The 19,766-nt window shown below is 43.2% G+C and overlaps 1 pseudogene; it reads left to right on the top strand.

The window, feature by feature from the left end:
* The first annotated feature begins 360 nt into the window (after positions 1-360).
* LOC121439837 lies at positions 361-1,558 on the top strand (annotated as a pseudogene).
* The last annotated feature ends 18,208 nt before the right edge of the window (positions 1,559-19,766 follow it).

Genomic DNA, 19,766 nt, shown 5'->3' with positions numbered 1-19,766 from the left:
AAGGCCCTTAAAGAGTACCACAGGTGGGGTTCCACAGCTCTCTGAAACCAATGTCCCTTACCAAATGCACCAAAGCTATTATTTCTATTCAACAAGGATCCAGATTTCCTGAAACGAATGTCCCTTACCAAATGCACCAAAGCTATCGTTTCTAGTCAACAAGCATCCAGATTCCTGAACAATTGGGCAATTTTTATTAGGGTCATTTTCCTGGCTTCCCCTGTCTACCCCCTTTATAATCATTGTGATTTTCCTTTGCCCCTAGGTATGTGAACTCCAGTCCTATTTGAGACACAGGCTTTGTTAAAACGGACATTTCAGGCTAAGAGATATCTGAGACAATTTATTGAACTGTTCTAGATGCCAGCCAAGGTGAAAGAACCAGTTGTGGTAAAAATTCACAAACCTAGCAGCAGCTCTTCATCCGGGTCCTCTACCTGTCATTTCCAGAGAAGTGAATCTCACTCAGACTCTGATAGTTCTTACTCAGGGAATAAGTGTCACCCTGTAGGCTACAGGAACCCTACACACACACACAAGGGTGGAGGTGGTCGTGGGGGCCCACATGAATTGGGGTCGAGGCAGGGCACAGCAAGGAAAGAGGCATGACCTAGCTCCAACCAAACGCAGATGGCAGATGGCTCCAACCAAACAAAGAAGATGGCTGCACTGGAGTGTGAAGATCCAGGGCTGAGCTTAAGAAGGAAAAGAGGGCAGCCCGTTTCCAGCATGGGCACCCACGCCGCCTGCGCCTTGAACCTTTGGTATGAGTAACCTGGAAAGCAGTGGAGATCCAGGTTGTGGGCACGTCTCTTGACATCACAAAGCACTGTCTACTGCTGACCTACGTCCCAGACCCATCAACTGTGAGACCTGTGACTGTTTTGAAGAAGTCTCTGTGCATGGTCAAGTCTCACTGGAAGGAGACACAAGACTACTATGCCTTTGCCTGTGAGCAGATGAAGTCTATTCAGCAGGACCTGACCGTGCAAGGCATCCATCCCGAGTTCACTGTGGAGGTGTTTGAGACACATGCCTGCATTGCCTTGGAGAAGGGTGACCATGAAGAACTGAACCCAGTGCCAGTCGCAACTCAAGTCGCTGACCACGGAAAACTTGGCAGGCAATGTGGGCGAATTTACGGCATACCTAATCCCCTATTACATCTTCACCAAGAACTCTGGGGACATCACTACGGAGCTGGCATACCTCACAAGTGAGCTGAAAGCTGACCCCTGTGTGTCCCACGCATTGGCACTGAGGGCAGCCTGGGCCCCAGACATCTACCACCGTTTATTCTGGCTCTATTGCCATGCACCTTGTATGTCAGGCTACCTTGAGGACAAGTTTGCAGACCGGGAGCACAAGTCTTCCCTCAAGGCCATGATCAGAACCTTCTGCCCTGCTCTGCCCATCTCCTACCTGCAGGCCAAGCTGGCCTTCGAGGGCAAGACCGCCTGCCAGGCCTTCCTAGAGCCCCTGGGCCTGGCCTACACGGGCCCAGACAAACTCCAGCGCGGACTGCCGCCTCAGCCTGGCGCAGCTGCCAGCCTTCTGAGCACCCATCGAGAACGTGCAGGATTAGGGCTGTGGCCCAGCTCCACCTTTGTGGATTTTGTTTTTGAGCCATGGACATGGGCTATAATTTAATTTGTGGGCAATGGGCTCCAGGAAGACTCAGCATCCCTACCCCCATTTCCCACCGGGAATGTGTACAGAGATTTTTCTGTTATTTTTTTGTCTCAGAGGGTATAATTGGTAGTATAGTGGAGGAGGGCAGGGTGGAGGCTATAGGTTCTGTGTCCACCTCTCACCTCCACTAATGCTGTCTCAGTGTTTTCTCTCTCTTCTGAGCTCGTACTCCAGCACCTGACCCTGCGTGCTGGCCCATCCCATGTTGAGGGGTCAGCAGAAAGAAGATAGGCCGTCCAGCCGGCACCCACCTGCAGGGGGCCACCAGTCAGGCACAGCTATTGCCTCGTCTGCCTCTTCATAGACTCTTGTCCAGTCATTGGGGCCTCAGTGATTGGGATGAAGGGAGCTGCTTAAAGACTATGCCCCACCTTCAACCCCTCACTCCAGTAACGCTAGCCAGCACCAACAACACAGCCAGACCAGCGCTACACCGTACCGAGGACTCCAGGGCCTTTGGGGGACCATGCCAACCAGGCTGCCTTGTATTACTCAAGTTGTATTAAGTTGTCTCCGTGTCCCCTCCTCCCTCTGCCCCAATGTTGCTTCTGCTTTTTTCCCCTTCCCTCCCTTCTTCTTTTTCCCTTCCTGCTCCCTGGTTCAACACACGTAAAATGGTTACAATCACTAAGAACAGCAGCAGCAGGGGAGTGGAGCCAGTCAAAGCCTAGAAGACAAGATGTGTGTTATGCAGAGGGCGAAGCCAGAGAAGTCCTCTTGGAGTAGTCCAGAAGATCATGGGTGAGTCCCAGATAAGGGAACATTGAGTTATTTACTGTATTGGAATTTGGTTTTGCTTTGTTCAGATTGTGATGATGCCCTGGTTCTTCCTGCTTGAAGAAAGTGTTTAGCTTAATTTTGATTTTTTACAGGAGTCCACAGTTGAGACTTTGAACTTTCAAAAGAGATTTGGGGTATTTTAAAGAGGCTGAATTCTTAATGTGTTTGAATTTGTAAAGACAATGGGAGATTTGTAGTTATTTATGTTTTAAGTGTGAGATCTTGGGGATGAATGAGAAGGGAAAGGTTGTGACTTAGTGGTGATGTATTTGTGTGTCAAGTGGAAATGGGGTCAGTTGTGCTGAACAGTTTTATGTCAACTTTATACAAGCTGAAGTCTGATTCTAAGACACGGACATAACCCCCTCTGGCTAGCCCACTCCTCCACTTTACTCTACCTTCCCTCCCTGTAATGGATGTTGGTCTTTCTCAGCTCCATGCTACTGTCAGTAGGTCAGCTAGAACACACCTTTGATACTGGGTAGAAATCCCATATGAAACCCTGCTACCACTCTCTTATGGCTTCTCCATCTCCAGACCGTTTCTCCCCACCACCTGTTATTTCACTCAGGTAGAGCCCAGCTTTTGTGTCCTTATGTTGCCACTCTCTATCACCCCAACGCTTGTCATCATTTGATCATTCATTAGTGGGCTAAATTCCCTGATCCTGGCAGGATGGTCAGTCTGCTTTGTTTTGTTTTTATTTACCTATATATTTTTCTCTGCTCTCCTCTCTCCCTCCCCCCTTCCCTTCTACCCTCTCCCATGATCCCCATGCTCCCAATTTACTCAGGACACATTGTCTTTTTCTACTTCCCATGTAGATTAGATCCATGTATGTCTCTCTTAGGGTCCTCTTTTCTGTCTAGGTTTTCTGGAGTTGTGAATTGTAGGCTGTTTTTTCTTTGCTTTATGTCTAAAAGTCACTTATGAGTGAGTCCATATTATATTTGTCTTTCTGGGTCTGAGTTACCTCACTCAATAAGATGTTTTGAAGATCCATCCATTTGAAATCAAATCTGGACATGAAAGCAGAATCCAGTACTATTTACATGGAGGAGGAGGAGGACAATCAGGAGGGGGAAGAAGGGACATTAGGGAGTACTGGAATGGAATATGAGCAAAGTACAGCTATATACACACATAAATATGCACATACATTTATGAACATGGAATAATGAAAATTTTGCATAGTAAATAAATAAATTAAAAGTTGAGTTTTTTAGTTCCTTTATCTTTTCTTTTCCTGTATTTTCCAGAAAAGCTCAGTACTAATGTCTATAATGTTATGATATTTAATATATACAATATGTAATCAATATGTGGAAAATATTGGAGTGTCAGAGCCAGTGTAGCTTCTAGGGCTTCCATTCAAAAGTACCACAAACTAGATGCTTTCCAAAACAAAAGAATTTATATTCTCAGTGTTGGAGACTAGATATCTTAAAGTGGTGGCAGCTTCCCCTACCCCCATCTTCTGGAATGGTCCATGGTCTGGTTAACTGTATAGCTTCCTTTGGGAAGCATTGAGGACATTCTCCTCTGTAATAACCTTCCATTCTAGAGAGTTTACACTTCATGGAACCCAACCACTATGATCTCCACAACCTACCTGATCAAGGGGGCAGGTGATTTATCAGAAGTGTGAGGTTCCTTTTCAGGTGTTGTCACTTGTTCCTGTAGGACCTACCTAATCCAGGAGAGAGGGAGGCAAAGGCCATGGTCGTGGCTTTCCTCTTAGCTACTCTGTCCTCATTAACTTTGGCCTCCAAGTATGACTGTTGTAAGCCCAGAGCAGTTACATCAGTCTTGAAAAGTGAAAACTAGTTTAAAATTTACTTGTTGCCGTGGGGCATGGTGGCACATGCCTTTAATCTGAGCACTAGAGGCGGAGGCAGAGAGATCCCTGTGAGTTTAAGGTCAGCTAATGTTAATCAGTGAGACCCAGTGTTAAAAGCAAAAAAGCCTCCCCACAAACAAACAAAAATACCATCCAACATACCACTCAAATCAAAAATCATATGTTTTTTAACCAGAAATATATTTACATACCTATAGCCCTTTATATCTCGTTTTCACACTTGTTGACTCCTTTAATTTTTAGACCATGAAAGCCTGAACACATTTGATTATTTTAAATATTTTTGACAATTTCATACTTGTATATGTGGAAATTTGGTCATTTTTATGCCCTGCTGTCTCCTGTTGAAATTCTTCTTCCCACTTTAATGCTTCCTCCTGTGTGATTCACTATGTTAAATTAGACTTGCTTTACTTAAACATAGATGGAACACTATTTACTGGACTGTGGGTGACCCATCAGCGACTACACCACCAAGAAAATTGACACCCCCCCAGCAACCATCAACTGTCAATAGACCCTCAGGGAGGGGCGAGACCTCATGGAGCCTTCCTCCATCCATAATTAAATGGTCACAATTTTGTCCAGATAAACAGAGCTGCAGTGAGTTTATGAGTATAAGAGCTATGTCGTGTCTCCCCTTTTCATGTTCTCTTTGATGCTCTTTCCGGAGCCATGGATGGTACGATACAGATGTCTCATTTAGGGCAAAGCACTCCACCATCACTTATTGTCAGCATTTCGTCGAGTTATGGTTTCTACATTAACTGCCACCTGCTGCAGTAAGAAGCCTCTCTGATGAAGTCTGGGGAAAGTGCCAATCTCGAATGGCAACCAGAAGCTGGACATCTCATCAGTTTAAAATCTTTTACAAAACAGATCTACCTGGAGGGCTATAAAACCTTAAATTATCAACTATTAGTAATATCTCTTTAGTATCTAACAAATTGTTTTGTGACATTGTACAAAGTCAAGTTAAAATCTTCTCACTTCACTTTTAAAATAAACAACTCATTGTATTTGTTTAAATCTTATGAATTAAAAGTAATTTGAACTAAATTTATGTTTACTCTTGTTTACTTACAGGCTGACTTAAAGTAAGCATACCATACAGCTTATTTCTACAGTTCTCTCACAAAATTTTAAGTCACAAAACTACATGGTAAGACCTTAGTGCTGGAGATACCACATGGTTTAACTGAAGAACACAGAGGGAAATCGGTACTACACTGACTGGCAAGTTTCTTACCTTCAGGAAAGCTTCCATAGTCATTGAAGTTGCTATCCAGGCTGATGGGGAAGAAAAGGCATCAGTGTCTTACTCAGCATTGAATACTACAATATTGACTTTCCAAGCAAAATGTACCACTGGTAAAATAGAGGCAGGACTGTTAATGGGGTAACTAGCCACTTTCTGATCGTATTTAAGGTTTGTTCTGCAGGATAGAATGCAATGCCTGATCCTATAATACTGGTCAAAAGTCCACGGTTTGGATGGTCAAACAATTATTATTGTTATTTTGCTAAATGGTCAAATTGTCAAAATGTCATCTAAACATTTATGTTTGTATCCAGAGACATGGGCTTTTCTCAACTTTGGACAGAGATTCATAACTTGTCAAGGCACTGAGCATAAGAGACAGCTCCCAAAGTCTCAGGTATTGCTGTGAAAGAGGAGACAGAAAGGATTGAGAAGAGACAAAGAATGAAGAGGAGGGAATGCATGAACTCACAGCAGCTGGGGTACCTGCAGAAGGCCTGCACAAGATCAGACCAATCAAAATTCTGGTGTAGACAAGGGAGGTGCTGCTCTCCAAGGCCCACGCACTACTGAGGAACTATCGGAAGCTGATAACTGCTGGGAGAGGGATGATCATTCTTCCTTGAGGATATGGCCACTAGTAGGTTTCCCATGCCAGTAGATGATACCACATCCATGTACATGTGAAATACTAATTGGAGTTAGTGGGTTAGGGGAGGAGGCGAAGGAGGAGGAGGAGGAGGAAGATGTGAAGTTGGAGTGTGGGGGGGGGACTGGAAGGGGGAAATGGAATAGATATGATAATTTTACGTGCTGGGAGCAAAGACCTGTATTTTGATCTTAGTCACAAATTAAGTAAGATATTCACCTCTGCAAGGCAAGTTCCAGGCCTAGGAAATTAACCCAGTGTCTTATCTCCCTGTGAGACCTGCAGGCCCCAGGCTTCAGAAGCAATTAGCATTTCCTTTGTTAGTTAACAGTCATAGACCCTCAGAGTTCTCTTTATATCTTTCTCTCAGCCAGAGGTGGCTCCAGACCTTACATTCCATCATACCTGACTTTCCAGCATCCTACCCTCCCCCTGCCTGTTTGCTATATAAATGCTCCTGAGAAAAAATAAAGTTGGCAGCTTGATCAGAAATTCCGACTTGCTGTCCATTTCTTGTGTCTCTTTGTCCCTTCATTCCTCTCCTCCAGGGCAAATTCAGTTCTATTCGTGTCCTGCTGGTCAGGACATGTATACATGTATGAAAGTCTCAAAGAATAATATAATATCAAATAAAATATGCAGAATAGCTAGACAATCAGACAAAATGATATATAAACAATTACATAGACACTTGAATAAGAAACTCAAACAACACACAGCATGATTCCATTTAATCAGAGCCCATTCAGTTGAAACAAGACAGACAATTTTATCTCCAATACATAGAGTTTAAATTAAACATTGAGTGACATCCTGTGACAGCAACCAGTTGAAAAGTAAGCTTATGTAGACATGAATTAAAGAAACATTTGTAGGAAATAAGTCAGACACTGAGCTAAAAGTTTGTATCTCTTATTTGGTGGGGAGCAATGTGATAACATTTTGAGGTCAGGGTCTTGGATTCAAGCTTGGACCGGTTTTTAAATATGTCTCAGGAGTAAGTCAGAAGGGAGGGCTTCAGACATGGGTTCTACTGAAAGTATAACATTTCTCAGACGGTATTCAGCTAGGCAGTGACCCTCTTTCATTATCAGGGATAAGACCCAGTCCCACAATAGCAACTCCCAAGTGTACTTTTTCCTGAGAATCTCTAAGAAAAGGACCTTCTCAGCTTATAGAAGTGAAACTTGTTTCATTTCAGAGCTAAAGACATACAATTGGGTCAGGCCAGACTGACCTTAAAGGAAACTGCACAAACTGAAACTGATTGAAGAGAAATGAGGAAATTCACTGTCCTGGTAGGATAAAAGCCCAATTTCTCATGTTATCCAATTGGGAAAGTATGATTAAGAGATGGATCAGTGGCAGCCAAATACCACTCGTGCTCCTCCTCCGTCCATCGGGCAAATGTTGGAGGAAAGAAAGTCTAGCAGGGGGGTGGGGGGATTTGAAGGCATCTGCTTCGCAGATAGATGGTGGGAGCATAGGGAAGCCTCTAATGTTCAGGTGTGCAGCACCAGCAGGCCACAGGTCAGGAGGAACCTGAGGGCCTGTGCAGGTAGGTCTGTAAGCACTTAGTCAGATGCCTGTTTATTCTCTTAGCTACCCTACTTCATTTTGGTGCTCTTTCCCAGGAGCATGCGGAAGATGCTAAGTTCTGCCGCCAACTCAAGTATTATTTGTGCCCTCTCGGACTAGAGCTGTAGAAGCTTATGACCATTTTGATATCTCATCCTGGGAAAACACTTCTACAGGGTTCTCTATGAGAATATAAGACCTCAGGGACACATTCTGAAATGTCTACGTGGTTCTGGTTTTCCAGACATGCAGAATATAAGAGTTACAGAATCTTAGAGTCTTGCCTCATGATATTTAAGGAGATTCTACAAGGCAAGGCAGTTTGTTGCTAAATCAGATTTTCTGCAAGGAAGACATGGGAGGCTGAGGCATGAAGCTATTAGTAAAGCCTACATTATAATGGATGTTGGGTTAGGATGACCTCAGGATGTTGGTGGTGACAAGAATATGGGATATCTGCTGAGGAAATACACATATAATGACTATAGCTTATCAGGAGAGAAGCAGTGTGTACCACAAATTATAAGACCAAAGTGGTTGGTCTACTCAAGCTTTTTGGAGCTCAGATGATGCCAACATGTATCCCAGATACAGGACATAGAGCTCTAAGATGTTTTACTTGCCCTGATTTGTTTTTTGTCTTGTTTTAATACTATCTTCCCTTGATAGCCCCATGTTCCTCCCTTTTAATTAGGAATGTTTACTCAGCACCACTGTGTATATGAAGTGTGTGGTTTTATTTTTACAGGGGCTTCCACTAAGGGAAAACCTTAGCGTAAAATCTTAGTAGGGGCTTTGAAGTTCAGAACTTTAAAATGTTTGTCTTAGTTTCCTTTCCTGTTACTATGATAAAATATTCTGACAAAGGCAGTGGAGAAAGGGCTTATTTGGCTCAAAGTCTCAGGTTATATCCCATCATGGCAGGTCAGTCACAGTAAAGAGCAGAGCACAGTGGATTAATGCTAGTGTTTATTTAGCTTTTTCCTAAGTCCAGTGGAATGGTGCTGTCCACAGTAGGTTGGCCTTCCCACAGCAATTAAACTAATTAGAATAATCCTCCACAAATCTCGCAAGACCCTACTGCTAGATGAAGAGCTATAGGCAATTAATGTCTGCTGAGAAAGGGAAAATCATTTTTCTCTAGGGGAAAGCCCCCTGATAAGTTACTCAATTCCAGGGGTTAAGAACTAAATAATAATACATGCAGGCAACACTAAACAGAATCAGCAGGCAATATATACATGTTTATGTATATGTGCACAACAATAATTAAAGAAGAGTTCATGTATTTGAGAGGGAGATTGGGGGATATGGAAAGAGTTAGATGTGGGAGAAGAAAGGAAGGAAATGATGCAAATATAATACTCCTGTATGAAAATCTCAAAAAACTGAAACAAAGATAATCTCCCATATACATGTCCACAGGTCAACTTAATGTAGAGAATCTTTCCTTGAGACTCCCTTCATGGGTGATTCTATATTATGTCAAGGTGACAATTAAAAGGACAAGTCCTTAATCCCAGCACTTGGGAGGCAGAGGCAGAGGGAGGTAGATCTCTCTGAGTTCTACTTAGCAAGTTCCAGGCCAATCAGACCTGAATAGTGAGCCTTTGTCCCCCAAACAAACAGCCAAAAAATGAAAAAGAAAAACCAGCAAACAACCATAAAACCTAGCCATTACACTATTGTGACTATCAAGACTGTGGGGAATCTTGACAATGTAGTTTGCATTATGAGATGGGCATAAGACTTTCGGGACCAGGAACAGATTGTTATGTTCTGACTCTGAAATGTCCACCACAGGTTAATGCACTGACTACATGTTCCCTAGTTAGCTGCTCTGTTGTGGGAAACTGTGGAACTTTTAACAGATGGGGCTTGCTGGTAGAAACTGGTGATAAAGGAATGGACTTTCTGGTTCCAGTGTCTTTCTTAGTTTCACGGTCCACCACAGTGTGAACAGCCTCAGCTGCATGCTCCTGCCACTGTGGACCAATGGCCCCACCTTGCCTTCCCTGCCATGATGGATTGTCAGGAAGCAAAATAACTCTTTCCTCTCTTTGAGTACTTTGGATGGAGCAATACAAAAGTGACTGATATAGGCAGTGTGGTCCTTTGAGATCCCTCATTATTAAATCCTAAACCCACCCAGAATTCACCGCACACTCTCACCCCTGAGCCGTGGAACGTTTCTCTCAAATTCTAGTATTGGTCCAACCCCTTCAACCTTGAGTAATGGGCCACCCCTCTGGAACACTGATAGTGGTCCCACCCCATCTGCCTTGGGACTATCCCTTTGGAACTCTGGTTGGTGGACTCCTCCCCTCAGCATTAGGCAATGGACCCTCCCTCTGGAACTCTGGAAGTTGTTTTACCTCTACATCTCTGGTCAGTGGACTCTCCCTCTGGAATCTTAAACCCCCATCATCTCTTGACAGTCGACCCTTCCTTTGGAACCCTAGTAATAGTCTCACCCTCTCAGTCCTGGAGAATGAGCACTTCCTCTGGAACCCTGGTAATAGTATCACCCCCCTCAGTCATGGACAGTGGATCCTCCCTTTGGAACCCTGATGGTAGTCCCTTCCCCCAGCCCTGGGAAGTGAAACCTCTGAAACTCTGGTAATGATTCCATACCCTCAACCTTGGATAGTCTCCCAGTGCTGTCAAGTGCTACTCTTGGTTGTACCTCTCTGTCTTGACCAATGGATCCCTTTGTTAGTTTTTCTGTTGTTGGATCTTTTTATTACTCTATTTACTCTTTACTCTTTTGGGGGCTCACCAACAAGCTCCCAAATAAATACACAGATACTTATTCTTTCTTATAAATTTCTGGCCTCAGCATGGCTTATTTCTAGCCAACTTTTCTTAAATTATCCTATCTACCTTTGTCTCTGGACTTTTATCTTTATTTTTATACCTTTCTTTACTTCTTACTCTGTGGCAGCTGGGTGGCTGTCCCCTGTTGTCTTCCTCTCCTTCTCCTTTTTTTTACTCCTCGATCTTCTCTTCCCAGATTTCTCCTCCCATTTATTCTATGCTTCACCTGCCTTCACCTGATCTTTCTCCTGCCTATCTGTTTGTAGTTCAGCTCTTTAGTAGACCAAGCAGATGTTTTAGACAGGAAAAACAACACAGCTTCACAGAGTTAAAACATCTTTGAAACACATCTTTGCATCATTAAACAAATATTCCACAGCATAAACAAATTTAACACATCTTAAAATACTATTCCGTAACACCCTTCTTTGGAATTTAGACATTGGTCCCATTCATTCATCCCTGTTTAGTTAGTTTTAACTCTGAATCTGACTTACACCCTTCAGACCTAAGCAGTGACCTCATTCTTTGAAACCCTTATAGTGGCACCACTCCCTAAGCCTTAGGCTTTTCCTCTACCCCTCTGAAAATTAGGCACTAACCCCATCCCTCCCTCATGAGGCCTGGACCTGGCATTTGGCACTCTGACAGTGTACCTACACTCCTAACCCTTGGAATAACACTTTACTTTAAATCCTGGAAGAGTTACAACACCCTCAAAGATAGTGACTGAGTCTTCCTTCTGAACTCAGATAGTGGTCTCCATCCATCCCGGGAGGCTGATCCCCTCTCTGGAATCTAAGAAGTGGTCTCAGCCAATTCAACTTGGGCAATGGTTCCTCTATCTGGAACCTTGGCAATTGCTTCACCTTCTTAGCTCTGGCCAGTGGTTCTTCCTGCTGTAGTTTTGTCTGTTCTCAAAACCTCTTTGTTTTTGTGCTGTGCCCCTGCCTTCTGGAACTCATGCAGCAATGCCTGTCCCCTAAACCTGGGGTATTGGATCGTAGCTTGATGACCACAGCCTCTAGAACTCTATCAGTTTGCTCACCCCTCATCCCTAGTCTATGGCTCCTTACTTTCAATTAAGGCATTTTTCCCATTTTATTATTCAAGATGTGGGGTCCTGCCCTTTGTAATCCAGTTAGTAGTCACAATCCCCCAGGCCTTGACAGTAGCCCTGTCTCCTGGAAACCAGATCTGGGTAGTGTCATCTGACTTTAAAAGTGGTAGTGTTTTCTTTACATGAGCCCAGGGCAATAACCCTGCTCTCTGAAACTCAAATAATGGCCTTTCTCCTGTGCTGTTATTGGCCCTAGATTCTGCTGACCCAGGTGGTAGTTGTATTCCCTCAGACTTGTCCAGTGGATCCTCACTCAGAAACCCCAGCAGCAGTCAAAGAAAATAACCTTTCTTCCTATGTCTAATAACTTGGTCCCTATTTCTGCCAGGGCCTCAGGGAAAGCACCATTTTACAATATTCGTCTTTTAAAGAATCCCTTTTTGGCAATTGTGTTAGTCACTTTGTATCACTGTGGTAAAATATCTGAGATAAACAAGGTAGTAAAAGAAGGATTCTTTTGGCTCATGGTTTCAAACGTCTTGGCTCATAGTTGTTTTGCCCCATCAGTGTGGGCCTGTGATGAATATTGTGGTCAGATAGGATATAATAGATCAGAGATGTTCATCTCATAGCATTTGCAAAGCGGAGTGAGCAAGAAAAGAAGACCCTGGAAATAAGACATACCCTTTAACGACTCATTGCCAGTGATCTACTCCTCTAACTAGGTTCCGTCTCCAACAGCTCATTCAGACGTACCGTCAACAGTAAATTAACCACATTGATGATGATAGCATCTTCGAGTCCAGTCTCAAAGGTACCAACTGGGGACCAATGTGAATCTTCTCTTCAGAGTCTTAACCAGATCACAATAGCAGTGTAGGCTGTTGCTGTGAACTTTTTATAGTCTTCAAACTCTACCTAATCTCAAAGCTCTTTCCACATTTAAAATTATTTATGACTGTAGTATCCATACTCACAATGCCAAAATCTATGCTGGTGTCCTAAAGCTGCCACAAGAAGTATAGCAGTACACAGTGGGTGACCTAAAATAATAGAACTTCCTTGTATCACAGTTCTGGAGTATGCAAGTCAGGAATCAACATGTCAAGTAGGCCACAATCTTTATGAAACCTGTGAGGGGAAACATTGCCTTTCCCCAGCAATCTTTTTGTTTTATTTTTAATTGCTGCATAACTCCAGTTGTTTGTCACATGAAACTCTGCCTTATATGTCTGTATTCACAGAGCCCCCTTCTTATCAAGAGATAACAGATAGTGGTTTAGGAACTCACCTTTCTCCAATAGTCATCAATTATACCTGCAATGTTCAGAGGTACCAAGGTTCTGAGGCTCCACTTATTTTTCAACATATAAAATTTCCTGATCGAGTGTGGTGGACTGCCAACCATAGGGAAATCAAACAAAGCAGGAGTGGGATGAGGAGGGCATCATATCTATGGAGTCAGACCCGGAGCCATGTGCAAACAGACATTTCCAAATAACTAACCACTCAGAGGCTTAATATTACTTACAAGTGCCCACCTGAGAGCTCAGACCTGTTACTAGCTAACTCTTACACTTAAATTAACCCATAATTCTTATCTATGTATAGCAAGGTGGCCTGGTAACTTTTCTCAGTATGATTTGCCCATCTTGATCTCTGTGTCTGCCGGTGACCTCTGACTCTGCACTTCTCCTTCCTTAGTTTGGTCACTCTGTCTATACTTCCTGCCTGGCTACTGGCCAATTGGCATCTTATTCACCTATTAGGTGACTAATCTTTATAGTGTACAAGAGGGTTATTTTACAGCAGTAAAGGAGGCTGGATTTTTTAATTCAATTTTTAATTAATTAATTCTTCTCTCATATATGATATCCTAACCACAGTTTCCCCTCTCTCCTCTCCTCTTAGTCCCTCCTTCCTCCCCTCTCCATTGGATCCACTCTTCCTCCATTCCCTTCAGAAAAAGGTAGGCCTCCCATCAATATCAACTAAACACAGCACAACAAGTTGCCGTAAAACTAGGCTCCTACCCCCATATTAAGGCTGTACAAGACAGCCCAGCAGGAGGAAATGGGTCCCAAAAGCAGGCCAAAGAGTCAGGGAGAACCCTTGTTCCCACGGTTAGTAATCCTGCAGGAACACCAAGCTACACAACCATAACATATGCAGAGGACCTAGCTCAGACCCATACAGGCTCCCTGTTTGTCCATTCAGTCTCTGTGAACCCCTGTGAGCCCTGCTTAGTTGATTCTGTGGGCTGTTTTCTTGTGGTGTCTTAGCCCTTCTGGCTCCTACAATCCTTCTTCCCCTTCTTCAGCAGGATTCCCAGAGCTCAGTCTAGTGTTTCGCTGTGGGTCTCTGCATCTGTTTCCACCAGTTGCTGAATGAAGCCTCTCTGATGACTACTGGGCTAGGCACCAACCTATGAGAATAGCAGAATATCATGGAAACATGTAGGCAGACATGGTGCTGGAGAAGTAGGTGAGAGTCCTACATCTTAGAGGAAACAGGAAGTGGTCAGTATCTTGAGCATATATGAGACCTCAAAACATGTCTCCACAGTGACACACTTCCTCCAACACCACCGCATCGAGTCTACAAGAACACCTTCTAATCGTGGCACTCCCTTTGGGGGGCCATTCTCTTCCAAACCACCGCACTGGTCATGTTTAGTTCTATACTGAGTTTCTAGAATATCCAGTCCCTGGTTCCTGGTTCTCCAGGAAGTTTCAGGCATGGGCTCCCTCTCATGGCATCGGTCTCAAGTGGATCAGACATTGCCTGGCCACTCCTACAACTTCTGGGCCACCTTTACTCCAGGATATCTTGCAGGCAGGACCAATTGTAGATGGAAGGTTTTGTGGCTAGATTGGTGTTCCAGTTCCTCCACTGGAAGCCTTGCCTGGTTACAGGAGATAGTCTGTTCAGGTTCCATACCCCTCATTAGGAGTCTTTGCTAGGGTCCCCCTCATAGATTTCTGGGAGTTTGCATTGCTCTAGGTTTCTATCTCATCCCTGAAATACCCCCCACCCCAATTCCAGTCATTTCTCTCCGTATTCTCTCCCTCACCCCCTCAATCCCTCCTATTCCTATCCCCAGCTGGCCCCAGTTCACCCGTGAAATAACCTTGGGAAATCTTGGGGAGGGAGTCTGAGCAGGGGAAGAGAGCATGTGTGAGAGTGGTGTCAGGTCTCTGAGCCTGAGCAGAGTGAGCGAGCCTTGGTTGTACATAGGAGAAGGCTAGGAATCTGCCGTGGCTTTTCAGATCCCAAGCAATGTGTGTGTGTGGGGGGGCATCTATGAAAAATAGGGGGGCTTTCTTGGGCTTCTGAGGTCCAAGGAAGGTGAGAAAATTTTCTGCACCCGCAGTCATCCTGGCATCACATCAGTGAGAACATTACTGAGACAATGGGTAGAACTTGAACGAAGTCTGAAAATCAGGTTTATATAGGAAAGCATCTTTTGCTCACCTTAAATAGTGAAGGATTTGGTGATAGTGACATCAAACTGAAAACCAGAAAGAATGATCTGAGCCTTACTTAACAACTGTTTTTGCACATTTCAAAATAGAAGAGAACTAAAACCCAAAGGAAATATGACAAAAATATATTTCTAGAGACTTGGGAGTATGTTTGCAATTTTTATTATGATGATACTCAAAATTTTATATGTAATTTAAAAAATTATAAAATAAAAATATTATAAACTAGCAGGAGTATATGCTTACTGTAGAAAAAAATTAAGACAGTAAATAACTCATGAATTCTTGTTCAAAGATAGTAACACTGGGTATATTTCCTTAATAATAAAAAGTGAATGACCAAAATCAAGTATGATTTATGCTGTAAGCCTTTGAAAGGAGCGTGATTATTTTAAGCTGCACTGAGGTAAGTCATTTTCCTTTTTTATTGTTTAGAGGAAATACAATCGTGGAGACTGGTGTTCTGCTGCTTGGTCATTTGTCAGTCACCGTTCTAGTCACTAGAGGGCGCACTCTTACCAAATGCCATGGAAGTTCTGAAAACACAGTCCTGTCACAGTTTTTTGAAAAAACCTTTCAAATAGATTCCCATCCATCTTCTAACACACCAGCATGCTGTCCTGACATCTTTTAAAATGTTTTTGTGCCTGTTTCTTTTTATGTGGGCTCTATTGTCACTCACATCATGGCTGTCAAATACTGCATTTTTCCATTTAAACCTATTTCTTCCTTAGTTCCAAGCAGTGACATAAGCCGTCTTGAGGTTTTCTATGTTCTCCTCATAATTTTCTCATGCTTGCATGGAAGTAGAATCGTCCCAACTTCCTTACCAGTCCCAGATACTTTACCTTCCTATCATAGCTATGAAATTTTATTTTATATGTTGAAATCTGTGAGCTTGACAGTTCCCAATAAAGAGATAAGAAAGATGCTCCTGGTTTTAAAGCCAAATCAGTCTTGTTGTTAGGGCATGTATGGGAGAGGGCAGGAGCTAAGTAGTGGGAGAAAGTTTCTATGGGTAGCAGTCTTCCTCTGGGAGTCTTGGCCATGACACAAGCCCCTTGGCAGATCCAAGTCATGGTGACACTTTGGTGCTATAGTAACTATGGCATCCACATGCCAGTTTGCTGAAATCCTAGGATTCCTCAAGGATTTGATCTGAATTCCACTAGGTTTTAAAACTCTGAACCTATAGCAAAGGAAACCATACCTACTAAAATGGAGACCCACCTTATTTTTCAAACTTTGAAATACTATTGCTATCTCAGCACTGAGTTCTCAGATTCTTTTATAGTTCACTGACTAATAATAACTGCTGATTATTCCTCGAATACTCTTGGTGTGGCCAACACTTGATGTGTATCCTCTGATTTCATAATATGGTGAAAATGCTTTTACAGACGAGGAAGAGACACCTGCAAATCTTCATTTAATTGATTACTTAAATTAGGGGATACGAACAGTGGGTCCATGCTGCTGATGGGGAAGGAGAAGAAGAGTTGGGGTGAATAAAGGGGATGGTACAAGTCTTGTGATGGCTATTCTTGGTTGTCAACTTGACAGTATCTGGAATGAACTAAACTCCAGGATTACACAGCTTCAATCTGGGCCATACCTTCTGCTGGAAGCCTATACAAGGACAATGGAAAAAGGGGTCATTCATTCTTCACCTGCTTGCCTTTGCCTTGCCAGCACACATCCATGCCTTCACTGGCATTGGAGCCTGCTTCTCTGAGACTCCAGCATGTACTGAAGAGCAGCTGAGCTAGCCAGCTTGGTGGACCAAGCAACTACTAGATTCTTGGACTTTCCTTTCACAGCTAGACAACGCTGGACTTCAGCCTGTAAATCATTCCATATGTTCTGTGACTCTAGAGAACCATGGCTAATACAAGTCTCTTATTCCAAATGAAATTGGAGATACAGGGTTCTGAACACTGACACCAGAGCTGACTTAAAGGGTTGACAGGATCATTTCAGCGTTCAGCTGCTCATATTGAGGCCAAGAAGACAGTTAAGGAAGGATATCAGGAAAATTAGGTAAGTGCTTCATTGGTTCTATCACAAAGTACTGGCTAGCTTAAAACGACAGAGATGTATTCACTTCACAGATCTGGAAGCCACATGTCTGAAGTCAAGGTGATCCAGGGCATGTTCCCACCTAGAATTGTGGTAGAGCCTTCTATTGCCTCTTTTTAGCTTGAGGTGGTGGCTTTCCATTGCAGCATTCCAGTCGCGAACAATGTTTTCATATAGCTTCTTTCCTGTGTGTTCACAAGGCTGTATCCTCTTGGCGTCGTTTCCATAACGACAACACTCATACTGGATTAAGGGCTGACCCTGCTCTGATATGACTCCAGTGTAACTCGTTCTAACTTCCCTGTTTACCGCTCATTCTAAAGAAGCTCATATTCTGATGTATTGGAAGGCTGTGACTCTTAAAGTAAGTACCCTATATATTCTGCACACGTGCCTATTTTGTGTGCTTGCTCCCAAGAACGTGGCACTATTTTGAAGCTGTCAAGCCCCTAGGATGTGTGTCCTAGCCAGCCAAAATAGCTCATGACACACAGATCTTTGAAGGTCATACCTATCCCTAGTTTCTGTTCCTTGTCTGCCACCATGTGAATTCTTGTTTCCATCAACTCTTACCAATACAGATAGAGCCACTCTCCGGTGTCTTCCTCGTTAATAGGAACTAAAACTGTGAGCCAGAATAAACCCTTCCTCTTGGAAATTGCTCTTGTCAAAAATTTGGGTCAGCAATGCTAAAAGTAACCAACATAAACAATATTCAACGGGGAGCACAATTTAAATCACAATAGGAGATTGTTGTAGTAATTTGAATCAGAGATAAGGGGAGTTTGAGTTTTAGTGACTGCAAGAGCGGTAGAGAGAATCGTCCTAGTTTGAATATGTATCAAGTTAGAACCCAGCATCTTGGATGACAACCAGGAGCATGCCTCCAAGAAAGGGAAAAATCAAAAATGTCCCTAAGGTGTTTGGACAGAGGAACTAGGGGGGAAAAAGTTAGCAACAAGTGGTAAATGGAGGGGAAGATTTAGGGAAACTCGTAGTTCAATTTTGAGCAAATGACATTTGAAACGTCCACCAAACAGTGACATATATGAGGCTGGGCTCGAGGAAACAATGGGTCTAGAGTGACTCTCGGAGAACCGAGAGCTTATTTGTGATTTGGGCCATAAAGCTCTGGTCACGATTGATTGTTGTGTGTACATATAGTGAGGCTGAGGAGTTGAATTGTTCTCAGTTCAGAATATTCCTGGTAAAAATGATTGGAGGAGGGGAATGGAGAGAGCCAAGGATGGAAGCCAAGAGTGGTTATAATTATGGCCACGGGATTTGACTCACATAAACATGGAAGTAAGGGTAAGAGGATGCTGTTGGGAGTGAAGCGTGATTAATAAAAGCTCAGAATAAGAAATTGGGGTTCAACCTGAAGATCCAAAAGGCAAAACAGCAAGCTATTGGCTCTTACCTTGACCTCAGTCTGAAATGGTGATCCTGCCTTCAGGAATCTCAGAAGGAGACTGCGTCTGAGAGCTGTATCTCCCCCCACCCTGACTAACACTCCTCTCTAGGGCTGGGATCAAAAGCATGCACCACTGGGATTAAAGCCATGCAGCACCTGATTTCTATGGCAACTAGGGTGGCTTCTGGGATTAAAGGTGTGTGTCATGATGGCTATTAGGATTAAAGGTGCATGTCATTGTTGCTACTGGGATTTAAAGGTGTGTGTTATCATAATCTTGCCTGTAAGGCTGACCAGTGGGACTCTTTTCTCTCAGATCTTTTGGCAGTCTTTATTTATTAAAATACATTTGAAATGCCACTACAAGGGAGCAAAAAGATTGTTATATGTGGAAGACGGTAGATGGAATAAGGGAGAAAAAGAGCCGGATGCTTAAATTGTGGCTTTTGATGGGTAGTGATGGTGCACGCCATTAATTCCAGTATTAGGGATGCAGAACAGGCGGATCTCCATGAGTTCAAGGCTAGCAGGGGTGTTGGTAGCTAACACTAGCCAGAGGACAACTTTTTGTAGTATAGGAGTTCAAATAACTGAGGGGCATGATGTTACATGGATTATGTTTTTTTGAAATAAAGACTGTATATATGAGTGTAGATTCCATCCAGATATTGAAACCACTAAGAATGATGTCTGGAGTTGTAAAAACAAAAAGTGAACCATAAACTAAAGCCATCAATAATAATGGTTTCCCTGTTCAGGAGGAGGGTGGATAGCAGCAATAGGAAGAGGGTAGACAGCATCAGTGAGATGCAATAGAGGGTATAGCAAGAAAAGAAAGTGATGTAATGAGCTAAGGCAAGGGATTCTGGACAAGAATTAAAGAGAAGGGCATTGTGACATGTGTTCTGCCTCTGAGTCTGCTAGAAATACAAATAGGCTTTATGTTGAAGTTGAGGAGGTTTTCAGAGAAAGGGACAGAAAGCTAAGCTTTTAAGAGGTTGAAGAAAATTAGAGGAATTCATTTTTTTGTGAGTGATAATGGATGCTTTAAGGTGTGTAAACCTTTTTCAGTGAGTGAAGTTAATAATGC

The sequence above is a fragment of the Microtus oregoni genome, unplaced genomic scaffold (assembly GCF_018167655.1).
Source record: "Microtus oregoni isolate MIOR12 unplaced genomic scaffold, Mior012 000063F_ref0000156, whole genome shotgun sequence".
NCBI classification, from domain to species: Eukaryota; Metazoa; Chordata; class Mammalia; order Rodentia; family Cricetidae; genus Microtus; species Microtus oregoni.
This window is presented reverse-complemented; position numbering and strand designations above follow the sequence as displayed.